The sequence below is a fragment of the Oryctolagus cuniculus genome, chromosome 11, assembly GCF_964237555.1.
Source record: "Oryctolagus cuniculus chromosome 11, mOryCun1.1, whole genome shotgun sequence".
Classification (NCBI taxonomy): domain Eukaryota; kingdom Metazoa; phylum Chordata; class Mammalia; order Lagomorpha; family Leporidae; genus Oryctolagus; species Oryctolagus cuniculus.
In genome coordinates, this window is record NC_091442.1 from 5,456,838 (window position 1) to 5,471,048 (window position 14,211).

The 14,211-nt window shown below is 47.1% G+C and overlaps 1 long non-coding RNA gene across 2 annotated transcripts in view; it reads left to right on the forward strand.

Moving 5' to 3' along the window:
* LOC138844268 (uncharacterized) overlaps positions 1 to 14,211 on the forward strand; it is a 46,059-nt gene that overhangs the window by 10,863 nt on the left and 20,985 nt on the right. Inside the window, exons 3-4 of one of the 2 annotated variants that reach the window (XR_011379820.1) lie at positions 1,214 to 1,358; positions 1,714 to 3,180. This is a non-coding gene — a long non-coding RNA (uncharacterized lncRNA). Of the gene's footprint in view, positions 1 to 1,213; positions 1,359 to 1,713; positions 3,181 to 14,211 lie in introns of those variants that run through there. The other variant, XR_011379819.1, reaches the window with a different exon arrangement.

Below are 14,211 nucleotides of genomic sequence, written 5' to 3' on the forward strand. Positions count from 1 at the left end.
GCTAGGACTGGGCCAGGCTGAAGCCAGGGGCCTGGAGCTCCATCCTGGTCTCCCACGTGAACGGCAAGAACCCAGGTCTTGAGCCATCATCTGCTGTCTCCCCAGACGCGCATTGGAAGGAAGCTGGATTGGAAGCAGAGCGGGACTTGACCCAGATACTCTGCTATGGGATGTAAATGTCCCAAATGACGGTTTACCCACTGCTCCTCATATTATCTTCTTGAAAATGAAAGAGAATTGTGCAGTTGTTACAGTTTGTCAGAACAAAGATACTTATTCAGTGCTTACTGTGTGTCATTTAATTGTGTATCATGCTATTTAATCTTACATTGCGCCAAGTTACACCACACTTAGTGCAGGGTTGAACCCAAGGCTGTCTGATTCCAAGTCTGAGGGGGTTCTTCCCCACAGGTGTCCTGCTCCTCCATGAACTGGTCCTCTGGAGGTCTGAGGTCCTTGTCAGTAGTGTTCTTGCTTCACTGCCATGGCTGGCGACAAAGTTTACTTCCTGCAGCCTACCACTAGAGTGGCAGTCAGATAATTAACTTGTCTCCCCCAAAGGAGCTCTGTTCATGGGACAGTTTTCAAACGGGGCATGGAAAGGCACTTGGCAAATTGCAAACGGAAATAACACTTCAAAATGAAAAATAGGTGTACATTTATCAACTATGGGTAACCAAAGGGTGGGCACTGTCCGGGGCTACACTGAAATCAGCTACAAAGAGTTAGCCTGATGAAGAAAATGATTGCGTCGCTTGGTTCTAATCTTCTACCAAAGCAGATATGGTTTCCCAGTTGTTGCATTATTGTGGCCTCAGATGGGCTCCCTCTTGGTTTTATTTTATTTATTCACTTTGGTCATTGTTTTAATAATAATGGTAAAATACACCAGGGCACCCTAGCTTGGATTTGCAGTGTGCATGACATGCTTTTAAAATTATTTCCTTCAGATTAATTTAGACATTGAGAGGGGGAATCATCCAAAGGCAGTTTGCATTTCCCCCCAGATTAAATCTTGTGACAGTAGAGATGGGCATGGTGCAATGTTGGGCTTTGTGGTGGTAGGATTACGAAGCAGAGGGATATCCCTGGTTGACAAAAGAAAAGTAAGTCTGAGAGGTTCATGGTGACTGTTGTTTTCCCACTTGATTTATCGGGCATCACATGAACAAAGTGTGTTCTTCTTTCCTTTCTCCACATCTCACGTGTCTAGGACTGAAGTGTCCTAACAAAGGCAAACAGATGGGATCGATGGACTCCATTGAGTTGGCAGTGAGCGCGGAAGATTGGATTGGGTGTGCCGAGGTCACAGTGCGTGAAGAGACAGCAGCACTTTCATGGAAAAATGGAGTTAAAATGTAAGTTTGTGTGGATGCAAAAATTTTTGAAATCCTTGCGTAGCTTAATCTCAGATTAAGAGAGATGGAGAAAAGGATATTTTGTACACATTTCCATTAGAGAAAGTGAAAATTGGTATTAACAATGAAAAACCGAGTTACACTTTTGCTATCAGTTCAGTCAAATACCAAACAACCTAATGATATAGTTTTAAATAACAACCTCATAGGAGTTGGGAAGGATTCAGCTTTGCTCTTTTCTCTGCACTGTCGAATGCAGCAAGGGCTTACTGAGAGTCCACTACATGGTCCATACAATTTTTTCCTTCCTTCGTGGCAGCTTGGAGGCTGATCTGAGGTTTCTGTCTTGTTGTAGTAACTTCCTCTTCAGTTTCCAATGACGGATTCTCAGATGCTGTGTTCACACCACTCTGCCAAGTGTAAACGGGCGGCATTACCGCAAGATGCTGTGATCGAGAGGCAATGACAAGATTTTCGTCGTACAGAAACACATCTTGAAAAACCCATGTGCATTTGTATATAAATGAGATGAATGATTAATTTGTAATTTTTAAGTCTTTCCCTGGCCCTCATGTTCTAAAGGGAAATAATTTATGCTTGGGACGTGAGCCCGCAGCTTTTTTTCATTAAGAAAAACTGATTAACGTGCAAAGGAAGACAAGAGAAGTCAAAGAGGCCTTGGGAAACTAATGAAATAAGCAAAAAAGCAGCAAATGAAAAAAAAAAAGAACAACCGAAAAAAGGGCAAAGAGGGGGAGAAAGAATGGGGAGGAACACACAGGCTGGGTTTCTGGGAAGATTCCCATGAGTAGCAAAAGCTGGGGAAGAGGGACTTTCCACGTGGTGGACCGTAAGTGGCAGACCTGGACACAGAGTATTTTTAAAGATGTTTGATTCAAATGAAAATAACGAAAGTCTTATCAAGACTTGTGAGAATGGATGAATATTTGATTCTTGTTAACTGTGTTAGACTATTATTATTATTATTATTGATACAGAGGGACGTAGAGCATCATCCAGGACCACAGGGCCTCTGGTTATATGCAGATACGCATTCACTCACTCATTTGTCATTTTGGTTTCTGTAACTGTTTCTGTCCTCTTGTCTGTGAAACATTACAATATCTTAGATTCTCAGATATGTAATTTTGTCATAAGATCAGCAGTCAGGCAACCAAGGGTGACCCTCAGGCCTCCCGAGGTCCATCCCCTGCCCCTTCCATGTCCACAGCTCATTTATCTTATGAATGAGGGGCTGGGGGAGGGTCTTTCTGTCTCAACTCCCAATCACCAGGAGCAGGGTGCCCCTCAGAGGGGCAGGGTTGGCTGTGTAGCTCCCCCTGGATAGCTCCCTTGGGGGCACCCTTCCCCCAACCCCATTTCTGCCATTTGGAGCTCATGTGATGATGGCAAAAACCATTAACGTCCCTGGGCCTGGGTTACAATAGGCGACCTCTGGGCTGGCGCCGCGGCTCACTAGGCTAATCCTCCGCCTTGCGGCGCCGGCACACTGGGTTCTAGTCCCGGTCCAGGCGCCGGATTCTGTCCCGGTTGCCCCTCTTCCAGGCCAGCTCTCTGCTGTGGCCAGGGAGTGCAGTGGAGGATGGCCCAAGTGCTTGGGCCCTGCACCCCATGGGAGACCAGGATAAGTACCTGGCTCCTGCCATCTGATCAGCGCGGTGCGCTGGCCGCAGCGCGCTGGCCGCGGCGGCCATTGGAGGGTGAACCAATGGAAAAAGGAAGACCTTTCTCTCTGTCTCTCTCTCTCTCACTGTCCACTCTGCCTGTCAAAAAAAAAAAAAAAAAAAAAAGAATAGGCGACCTCCAAGGTCCCTCTCAATTTAAATATATCATGATTCTTTAATGTATAAAATTTTTTTGTTTAAGATAAAGTGCTTTCCTAAGATTAATTGCAGGGACAGGGAAATAGTGGGTTTTTTTATGTATTAGCTCTGACACTCAGTTTTTGACATTATGTGGATCTGATACATTTGCCACTATTATTGAGCCTGCTTCTGTATTTGTAGCTCCCGCAAGGGATTTTGGTTTTCCTCGACATTTCATTCACAAATTCAGTATAGCAGATTCTGGTCAGGGAAACCTATTATTATTTAAAGATTTATTTATTTATTTGAAAGTCAGAGCCAGAGAGAGAGGGTTATCTATCTTTTGCTGGTTCACTCCCCAGATGGCTGCAACAGCCAGGGCTGGGCCAGGCTGAAGCCAGGAGCCAGGAGCTTCCCCTAGGTCTCTCATGTGGATAACAGGGCACCAAGCACTTGGACCATCTTCCACCTCTTTCCCAGGCCATCAGGAGGGAGCTGGTTTGACAGAGGGGCATGAACCAGTGCCCATATGGGATGTTGGTGTCACAGGTGGTGGCTTTACCCACCATGCCACAATGCTGGTCCCAAGGTCAGGGAAGTTTGGAATTCCTTTCCTCATCCTTGTGAAGAGTTGGGACATTTCTCTGTGGTGCACATGTCCCAACATTCTGTTGACTTGATGCAACATGTAGCAATCATCATAATAATCATGAAAGAAAGAACAGTCACTGGGGAGGTTTGAACTGCAGAGCTGAACATGGTAACTTGTGCAGATGCTGTTAATTGCCCTTGTGATCTTGATTCTTATCCAGTGACAGACCCCAGACAAGGGTTGGTGAAATTTTTCTACCCAGGGGAGAGGAGCATTGATTATCCATAATGCTTGGACTTTCTGCTTTATGGTGACACTAACAGCAAATTGACTTGCTTTCAAATGCCTTGTAGACAAAGCACCCACTTACTGCCTACACCTAGGGGAGGCCAGGCCCTCTGCTCTGCCTTAGGCCTCCATGGTTCCAATCCCATATCAATGCAATAACTTTACAGTCTTCTGTTTCATTGCTTGGTTCCCGTTTCTCTCCCATACCACAAGTCAGGTCAGATCTAGCTCAGAATCGCATCTATTGATGCTGGCACATTGCCTGGCCCACTGGAAGTGCTCGGTGAGTGTTTATTGAGTAAATGAAAAACCAAGCAGTTAGGTGATAGTCTTGGCTTTGAGGAATTGCACTGTATAATTGGCCATGTTGATTTGGAATCAGAGTTTCTGAATATTTATGCTCCTCCCAGGAAGATGGGAGGTATCAAGGCAAATTCCTACTTTCTCCTTAAGAGGAAATTAGATATTAGAGGGAAATTTGCACCCCATGGATCAATACATATGGCAAAATTTCAGCACCTTAACCTTAAAACCCAAGCAATTAACTTTGTTTGAAAAGGTCAGTGGCAGCTGTGCTCTTCTCCTCTGACAAGTTGAGCTGTCCAACAGAACTCAGTTTAAATTAGAAATATCTTTGCAAAGTTAATCAGAGCCTCATTTATGCTGTCACACTGCAGGGGAGGTGCACCTGTCAGGATTCCAAGTTGCTCTGGGCAGCACCAGGGTTTTCTTCTGCCATTCTCAATACAGCATGGGTGACCTTGCTTCCCACACTCAAAGAACCTAAGAGTAAAAGTAGCTGCTGGTTTTTGGAGTGTCTGCTCTGGGCCACCGTAAGTGCCTTTGAGTGTCTGCTCTTGGCATCATAAGTCCCTTTGAGTATATTACCTTCAAACTTTCTGTCACCTCTAAGGTTAGTATCATTAATTTATGTCAGATAGAAGAAACCAGGGCTCACGGAGGTTAAGCCACTTGTCTGAAGTCCCGCAATGAGAAATGGGAAGCTCTTACAGATACTGGACTGTCTGCTCCCTCCACCCATGTTTTCTCAACTCTGGGCTGTGGGGAATAGAGTTTGGGTTCCAGTGGACAAACTGGCCCATTTTATTGTGTCTTGACCACATCAACTCCTGATTGCCCCCATCATGCACCTTGGTTTGCTTCTTGGGTGGGAAGTCGTGTTTGAAATCTCAGAGACTGCCAGGGAGTGCAGGGGCTGAAAGAGAAGAGGAAGTTGTGGCTTTCAAACAAACAAACAAACAAATAAAAAAAAAAACCGCATGTAGTGGCTAGCACTATTCTTGGCTGCCTCCTAACACCTCAGTGTTTGCTCTTGAATTTCCTGCACATTCATGGCCTTAGGATAAAGCAGTCCCAGTAGAGCCAGCTTGGGCCAAGGAGACATTTGGATGGAGCCCGGAGGTGTGGATCAGGCAGGAATGCAGCAGTCCTCCCTGGGTGTCTCAGCCAGCTCAGGCTGCTGTGACAAACATCCACTGACTGGTGGCTCCCAGACATCAGGAGTGCTTTGCTCAGTTCTGGAAGCTGAGGAGCTCAAGGTCAAGACCCGCAGATTCTGCGTCTGGTGAGGGCTGCTCTTCTGCTCACAGCGTCCTCGTGTGACGAAGGGGCAAGGCCGCTCTCTGGGCCCTCTTTTGTGAAGGCTCCACCCTCCTGACTTCAGTGCCTCCCAAAGGGCCCCCTTCCCACCTTGATACCATCAGCTTGGGGTTAGGATTTCGGGACATGAACTTGGGCAAACACAAGCACTCAGACCATACAAGAGGTATCGCCGTAAGGAGATTCTGTATTGACACTTAAACTGCCTCTGTGCAGACAGAAGAGCCAGCAGGTCTTTCTGTTGGGGAAGCATTCAGACTTTGGAACCAGTGCGATCCAAATTCAAATCTCAGCTTTTCCACCAACACACTGGGACACCTCAGGCAGACCGCTTAACCCCTCTGGGTCTCAGTTTCTTCTTCCACAGAAAGGGAATCTTCATATCCTCGCCAACTTGCCCACAAGAGATGTTGTGACGAAGGCCCTGAGATACTGACTTAGCTTGTATTGTTTGCAGGATATGCACACAGCAGACCTTAGAATTCTGGGGAGAGAGACCAAAAAGGACCATTATAATAAGGTGCACTAAATGATATTAGGGGGACACTACAGCTTATGCAAACAGAAAGGAGTCCTTAACCCAGTTTTGGGGAGTGGATGTGATGGGTGGGAGAGACCTGATGGTTGACGAGGGATAAAGCAGATGGGACAGGGCAACAAGTGTCAATGGCAAGATTCAGAGTGAGGCTTTCCAGAAACTGCTCATGAGCACCCCTACTTGTGTATCTTTTGAGGGTCTCAAAGTCAATGTGCCCAGTACTCTATCCTGGTTCTCAGCAAAGGGCAACTCCATTTCTCACTCGCAAGCTTGGGGTCATCCTTGGCTGCTCCCTTCTCTCGTTCTCCGTTCCCAACCCCTCCACGAATTCTGTCAAGTTCTCTTCCAAATGCGAGATGACCACCTCTCGTCATCTCTGCAACCCTGAACCAAGACACCACCCTTTTCTGTCAGGACCATTTTACGATGGCTCCTAACTGGTCTTCCAGCCCCTGCCCCAGCCCACTGCTGTCTGTCTGCTGCACACCAGCCTGGGTGGTGTCTCTAAACACAATTAGGAGCTGCCGATTCCTCTATGCAAGCCTATCCAGGGGCTGACTATTGCCTCCAGGGTTGAGGCCAATGTTTTCACCTCTGGCCCCCTGGCTGCCCACTGATCACCTCTCCCACCATCTTCCCCTTTCATTCATCTCCAGCATAACTAGCTGCCTTGTTGCTCCTAAAAAATGTTAACCAGGGTTGGGGCCAGCACCATGGTGCAGTAGGTTAATCCTCTGCCTGCAGCGCTGGCATCCCATATGGGCACTGGTTCTAGTCCTGGCTGCCCCTCTTCCAATTCAGCTCTCTCCTGTGGCCTGAGAAAGCAGTAGAAGATGGCCCAAGTCCCTGGGCCCCTGCACCCACATGGGAGACCAGGAAGAAGCACTTGGCTCCTGGCTTTAGATCGGCATAGCTCCAGCTGTTGCAGCCAACTGGGTAGTGAACCAATGGAAGGAAGACCTTTCTCTCTGTCTCCCTCTCACTGTCTGTAACTCTACCTCACAAATAAGTAAATAAAATCTTTATAACCAGGGTTGTTCTGCTGCCCTTTGTCATCACTGATACTGACGTCTGGCATGTTTTTTTCCTGCATAGACAAATGGGTCAGCCCCCTCTTTTACTCAGGCCCTTCCTCAAAGTGCACTGTGTGTCAAGTCCCCCCAACACACTGTATAGGATCATTCTCTACTCTTTTGTTAATGCATCTGTGGTCACCTGCCACAGTATGTCTTTGCCTGTTGGCTGTCTGTCTCCTTCAACCATAGAATGAAACTCCACAAGAGTAAGAAATTTGCCTGTTTTGTTTGCCATTATATCCTTAGGACACAGAGTAGTACCTGGCACATGGACGGGATGAGTTTGTGAATGAATTGTGTCATTCGTGTCACTCCAGTGGATCACAAGTTGGCCCCATTCTCTCCAGGTCTGTTGGATGGTTACCTTACTGGCTGGTACCGTGGGCTCCACTGGGACATCCAGCCTTGCGCCACAACTGCAGGAAGTGTGGGTGGACCAAAGCTCATCCAAGCCCATCCAGGGTCCCATGGGAAGGCCCTGACCTCTGAGGAGGATACAGAGTGGAGAGGGTGTTGGCCTGTTGGCTGCTGGTCATCTGAGGGTGCATTGAAAGTGGCTTCCATTTCCAGCTCTGTCACTTTTGCCAGGATGAGAGCCAAACATGCTTCAGTTTCCTTTATCCAGAATCCTAGGTGGGGGAGGGGTAAAGCCCCTCTAACATTGTTTGAGCCATGAAGACACCTCACCCCCGGTGACTTCCCCCTGGGATATTCTTGTCCTACAGAACAAGTCAGGGAGGGCCGTGAGTTCCTCCCGGGTGGGGTTTGTATATTGGCATTTCTCAGAAGGCGGGGAGCAGATGCAGGAGATTAATTGCAATAGTTATCTCTTTTAATGTACATCAGCCCCACAGCCCGTGATTTATGACTGCTATTGCTCAGGCCCAGGCGTCGGCAGTGCAGAGGAGTGGGCTGTATCCCAAATGGGTAACCCTGGGTTACACGGCAAGATGACTGCGGATGTGCTACTGGGTGATTTTTAGCACCAAATAAGATTGAATAACACGGAAAGAAAGTTATTCTCCTTTCCATTCACTTTTAATGTTTCTGATTATAGGAGAAAAAGTCTCGTTTAGTGCTTGAACGCTTGCCAACCTCCCTCTTTTTTATCAGCGGCATTGAGTTTCAGGCTCAGACCATTCCACAGGCAGTAGCAGAATCCAGCAACAAAGCTTCTTTCCATTGTGTTTAACTGTTTCTTTCTATCGATGGCAAGTAATGCTGGTTTGCTCTTGGTGGTCATGATGTAAAACTCCAATCAAAATGCATTCATTTAAATAAGATATTGGGCTGAGTTACATAAAGGAAATCAAGCAAATTAGAGGAGAGCAGGATGTGAGTGATAAAGATACCACTAAGGTGGAGCTCACGGGACCAGTGCTGTGGAAGTCTTGCTCCAGCTGGGCCACCCACCTACAGCCAGAGTGGAGACTTCTTGGCCGTGCTGCACTCATTTTTTTTTAAAAGATTTTATTTAATTGAGAGGCAGAGTTACAGACAGAGAATTGGAGACAGAGAGAGAGGCCTTCCGTCCTCCGATCCACTCCCCAGATAGACACAATGACTGGAGCTAGGCTGATCCAAAGCCAGGAAGCCAGGAATTTCCTCTGGGACTCCCATGAAGGTGCGGGGGCCGAAGCACTTGGGCCATCTTCCACTGCTTTCCCAGGCCATAGCAGAGAGCTGGATCAGAAGAGGAGCACCCGGGATATGAACTGGTACCCTTATGAGATGCTGGTGCCGCAGGCAGATGCTTAGCCTACAGGCCACAGTGGCGGTCCCCATGCTGCACTTTTGCTTGGTCCTATTTCCAGCTCACTGTTACCTTCTAGTGACTTTGGATCAGGTCAACCAGCCACTTTTCTGCCAATGATGCAGACCCCACAGCCTGCCCCGTGTTCTCAGGAAACCACGGTGATCCAATTACTCAAGGCTAAGTGGTCTTGCTGTCAGTACTCAGGGACTCATTAAACAGAGTCGGAACAGCCATAAACGTGGCGTACATGGCTGCCCTTTCTGAGACCTGCAACCTGAGGTCAAAGCATGTTCTGGTAGTGTCACCAGGCGCAGGTTCCCATCTTCTTCCTTCCTTCCCGTGTGCTTCTGCGCATTCAAAAGCCTGTCTCGTCCACGTGTGTGACCTCCAGAGAAGCCTCCCTGTGACAGGACTCCATGACCAGGGCCCCTTTCTGAACACCACGGAATGTGCTGGACAATGGCCAGCAAATGCAGGAGGCCACTTAATCCTCAAGGCCTGGAGGTGCAGGAGACTCAGAGCTGAAGTGGTAAGAAGGGACCTGCAGTCACGTGGAGCTGCAGCGCTGGGCAGAACTGTGCAGTCAAACTGTACCCCAGCGGGGACAGCTGAGGGATGGATACGCTGACCTCTCCCGCCTCCCTCCCTCTGACTTTCTCCTGCTGCTGCCCACTGACCAGGCCCAACCAGAGCCAGAGGAAAAGGGGCCTTGTTGACATAGCTCCAAGACTGACCTCCAGGGCAGAAAACAGGGTAGAGACTGGAGGAGACTGGAGAGAATCCACCTGGACCTCTGTGCTTTGGTGACTTGGATTCGTCCTCTATTGCGATCGTGGCAAATCACACACATTTACGACACTTAGGAGCTTAAGGCGATGTCGTTTATTCTAGCTTCTCCAAGCACATTGCCAGGAGTACCATTAGGGAAATCAGGAAATTAGTGCTGATGCAATAATATTATCTAACTTACAGATCATATTCGAATTTTATCTGTTCTCCCACTCAAGATTTTGTTTATTTATTCTGCCCTCCCCTCCCATCAGGATTTAATCCAGAACCCAGCCTGATACTTTGTTGTTGTATCTCTCTAGTCTACCCCAACCTGGATCGCTCTCTCAGCCTTTGCCGTGTGTGAACTTGGTAGTTTTCCTGTGTGAAGAGTTCTGGGTAGTCAGCTCAGAGCCTGTGGTGCAGTTTGGGCTTGTTCGATGTTCATTTCCTGTTTGGGTTGAGCTCATGCATTTTTAGGGAGGAGGCCAGAGAAGTGCCACTGTGCACCAGTACGTGTGCAGTGCATCTCGTCGGGAGTTACATGAGACCCGTATGTCTCATTACTGGTGATGTTTGCTTTGATCACTTGCTGACAGTGGTGTCTCCAATACACAGCTACTATTGTTCCCATTGTAATTAATAAGTGTCTGTGGGGATATATTTTGAGTTTTTTCAGATACCCTGTTTCTCATACTTTCACTCACTAATTTCAGCATCTGCTTCTGCTGATTCTTTGATGAACAATCATTACTTCGGTGTTTGCCAAATCGTGATTTTCTATTTCTGTCATTCTTCTGTTGTTATTAGTTGCAATTCTACTTTGAGAAGAAACTGCCTCTTTTCATTTATTTGTTCTTCAGTTTCCTTTTACATCAGTATGGGTCCCTGGTATTTATTCTCCATTCCTGGTATTTATAATCCATTGTTATCACTGTTACCAGAGTGGTTTGGTACTTGGCCATGGGCAGCTCCTTCAAATGACTGCTCTTTTTGACAATGCTCTCGTCACTGTCCCTTCACTACTGTAGTCCGAGACATAGTCTTCTGCAGGACACTGCAGTGGCTTCCTGACTGTGTCCCGTCCCCCTACCCCTACCTCTGATGTTCGCTCCCATTCGAATCTTGATAGTGTTGCTGGAATGATCTTGGTTAGAAATAAGTTTTTAAAATTCTAGATTTATAGTTTTAGATTTATAGGAAAATTGCAAAGATAGCACAGAGTTCCCATATACTGCATTCCAAGCTTCCTCTATTATTAACTTATTTTTAATACATTTTATTTTTATTAATTAGAGAGAGAGAAAGCTAACTCAAGTCAATCCAGGTCTGCCACGTAAGTGGTGTGTCGGGGACTTAGTGGAACCATCTGTGGTACCTCCCAGGTCCACATTAGCAGGAAGCTGTAATTGGTTGCAGAGCTAGGAATAGAATCCAGGTACTTTGACATCAGCAGACACCTCAACCTGGGTCTTAGCCACTAGGCTTGCCCCTATTATGACTTTTTTTTTTTAAGGATTTACGTTATTTATTTGAAAGAGTTACAGAGAGAGGTAGAGACAGAGAGAGAGAGGTCTTCCATCCACTGGTTTACTCTCCAAATGGCCTCAATGGCCAGAACTGCACCGATCCGAAGCCAGGAGCCAGGAGCTTCTTCCTGGTCTCCCATGTGGTTGCAGGGTCCCAAGGACTTGGGCCATCTTCTACTGCTTTCCCAGGCCATAGCAGAGAGCTGGATTGGAAGAGGAGCAGCCGGGACTAGAACCGGTGCCCATATGGGACGCTGGCGCTCCAGGCCAGGGCATTAACCCTCTGCACCACAGCACCAGCCCCTGCCCCTATTATTAACATCTTAGACGGGAAGGGCACATTTTTCACAACTAGTGAACCCATGTTAACACATCATTAATAACTAAAGTCCACCCTTCCTTCAGTTGTCCTTAATTTTTGCCTGAGGTCCTTTTTCTGTTCCTAGACCCCCTCTAGCACCCCACTGGCATTTCACAGTCATCTTCCTTTTGGCTCCTCTTGGCTGCGAAAGTTTCTCTGACTCTCCCTTGTTTTGATGACCTTGACAGTACCAAGAAGTTCTGGTCAGGTACTTTGTAGGGTACCCTTCCATTGGATTCTTGTGATGATTTTTTGTGAATGGACAGGGATTATGAGTTTTTAAATGGAAGACCACAGAGGTGAAGAGTCATTCTCCCCACACGCTATCAGGGCACACACAGTTGACGTTGATGTTGAGCTTGAGCACTTGGCTGAGTCAGTTTGTCGGGTTTCTCTTCCGTAAAGTTACTCTTTTCCCTTTCCTGTACCCTACTCTTTGGATGGAACAAAAAGGCAGAGGAGAAGCAAACTCACTCTCTGTGTTCTGGAGCTAGGGTACCCTTCCTATGAACATCAGAACTCCAGGTTCTCTGGCCTTTGAACTCCAGGCTCTGTACAAATGGCCCCCGGTTCTGAGGCCTTTGTACTTGGACTGAACCCTGCTCCCAGCTTGCAGAGAGCCCAATAAGGGACTGCTCAGCCTCTGTTAGCACATGAGCCAATCACTGTAACAAACCCCTTCCAATGTATATTTATGTCCTGCCTCTCTGGAGAACTCTGATACACTCCTCCACCACTGAAACGACCCCGTGTTGTTCTTAGAAATTCCCAGATGCTCCTAGAAACTTGGGTAATATTGACTTAGTTGAAAGGAGCTTGTCTCATAATCTCATATTCTGAACCTTGGACTTAACCAAGCTATGCCAAATCACTAGTGTTTGATGGTAGGGGTCAGGAGTGTGAGGGTCTGCATTAAACTACAGTTGCTTTGGTAGCAGGAGTCCAGAGAAAAATATCAGCTAGAGACAGAGCAGGGCAAGTCCATTTGCATCAACATTCGACCCTCTCAAATTTGACCAGTGCTTCCTGATACGAATTTCACTCCCTAAACTAAGAACTAGTTCATTGTTAAGTGGGTCCTCTTGGATGCATCCAGCAGAACACTATGAGTGTAGAGAATGAAGAGAATTCTTTGTGCTAACATCTGTGCAGTGGCGAGTGATTCATCAGTCAGCTACATGCTGGCTTCCTCCGCATTCCCGGAAATCATTCATGAAGTTCTCTGAATAGCATCTTAAAGGCCCCACGCCACCACATCTCAGGGTCAGGAACTCTCCGATTCACCCTTTGCCCCTCAGCCAGCCAGGAAATGGGCCTGACCTTACCACACTTGTATTGTTAGTGCACACCTGGACCTTTGTCTGGGAGTGGAGCGCATCACCCAGCCTTGACTCCTTTCAGATAGCAAAGTGAGAGAGGTCTCACCGTGAGGCCTCCGTTGAGCGAGGAACCTCTTATCAGTCACATGGAAGCACAAATGAGGGCTTGAGCTCGGCTGACCTCCCCTGGCTAAATCAAATGGCCCAGCGGTGCCATGTTGACCTAGTGTGTTGGGTGACGGGAAAGTCTTTCAATTATTCTGAGAGTGATTGTTAAGAGGATGAGAAATCATCTGTGTTCAAAGTTGACTCTAATTTCTCTAAAGGAGATGATTTGCCCATTTAAAACTGTTACCTGAACAAGACATTTGGGTACTTGGGCATTTGATGTTGGTTTGGTGTCACCTTTATGCATATTGATGATCACATGGCTACAAAGGCCTTGTTTCGTGTTAACTGGAGTCCTTGCCTGGGAGGGGCCGGTCTGACTGGCTAGAAGCAGAGTTCTCTTCTGGAGGGCCAATGTGGATGCAGAAAGATATTGTTGGCTTTTTTTTTTCCTCTTACTTCTGTAATTAAGACATTTCTGATTATAAGGAAGAAAAATAAACTGTTTTTACTGGTTGCAAAGGCAGGGAATTTGGTGGATTCTTTTCCTCAGCTTAGCATAGAAATAAAAAGTGGGAAGCAGTTTGCAAAGAAGCAGAAACTTTAATTTTGTTTTGCAAAGCAAAAGCAAAAATGTCTCGTCTGAGAGGAGCTGAGATGGAGTGCCCGAGCAGGACACATGTTTTCAGAAGGTGCACAGGGTTTTTAAGGTCTTGCTAATTTTTTATGGGGTCCTCGAATGTGGGTGACCTTTAGATGGGGGTTTCACATAATGTATGCTCATTGGCTTGGAGCTCATGGTGATAGTGGGGGTATTTTAGTGACAGCCCAAACAGGAGTTGCTAGGAGCCAGCTTCCTCTTCGGTGGACCTGGCCTGCCTGCTGCTAGTTCTGGGTACAAGATTTGTGACTAGCTTGAAGATGTCGTCAAAACCACAGGCTCTCACACACACAGTAGGATGCTACAGTGGGAGAGGTGGGAGCAGGGCTCAGAGCAAACCTCCCTGTCACAGCTTACAGCCCGCATGCCCAAGACATTCTGCTAAAGCCTGAGGGGCCCACAGACACTTAG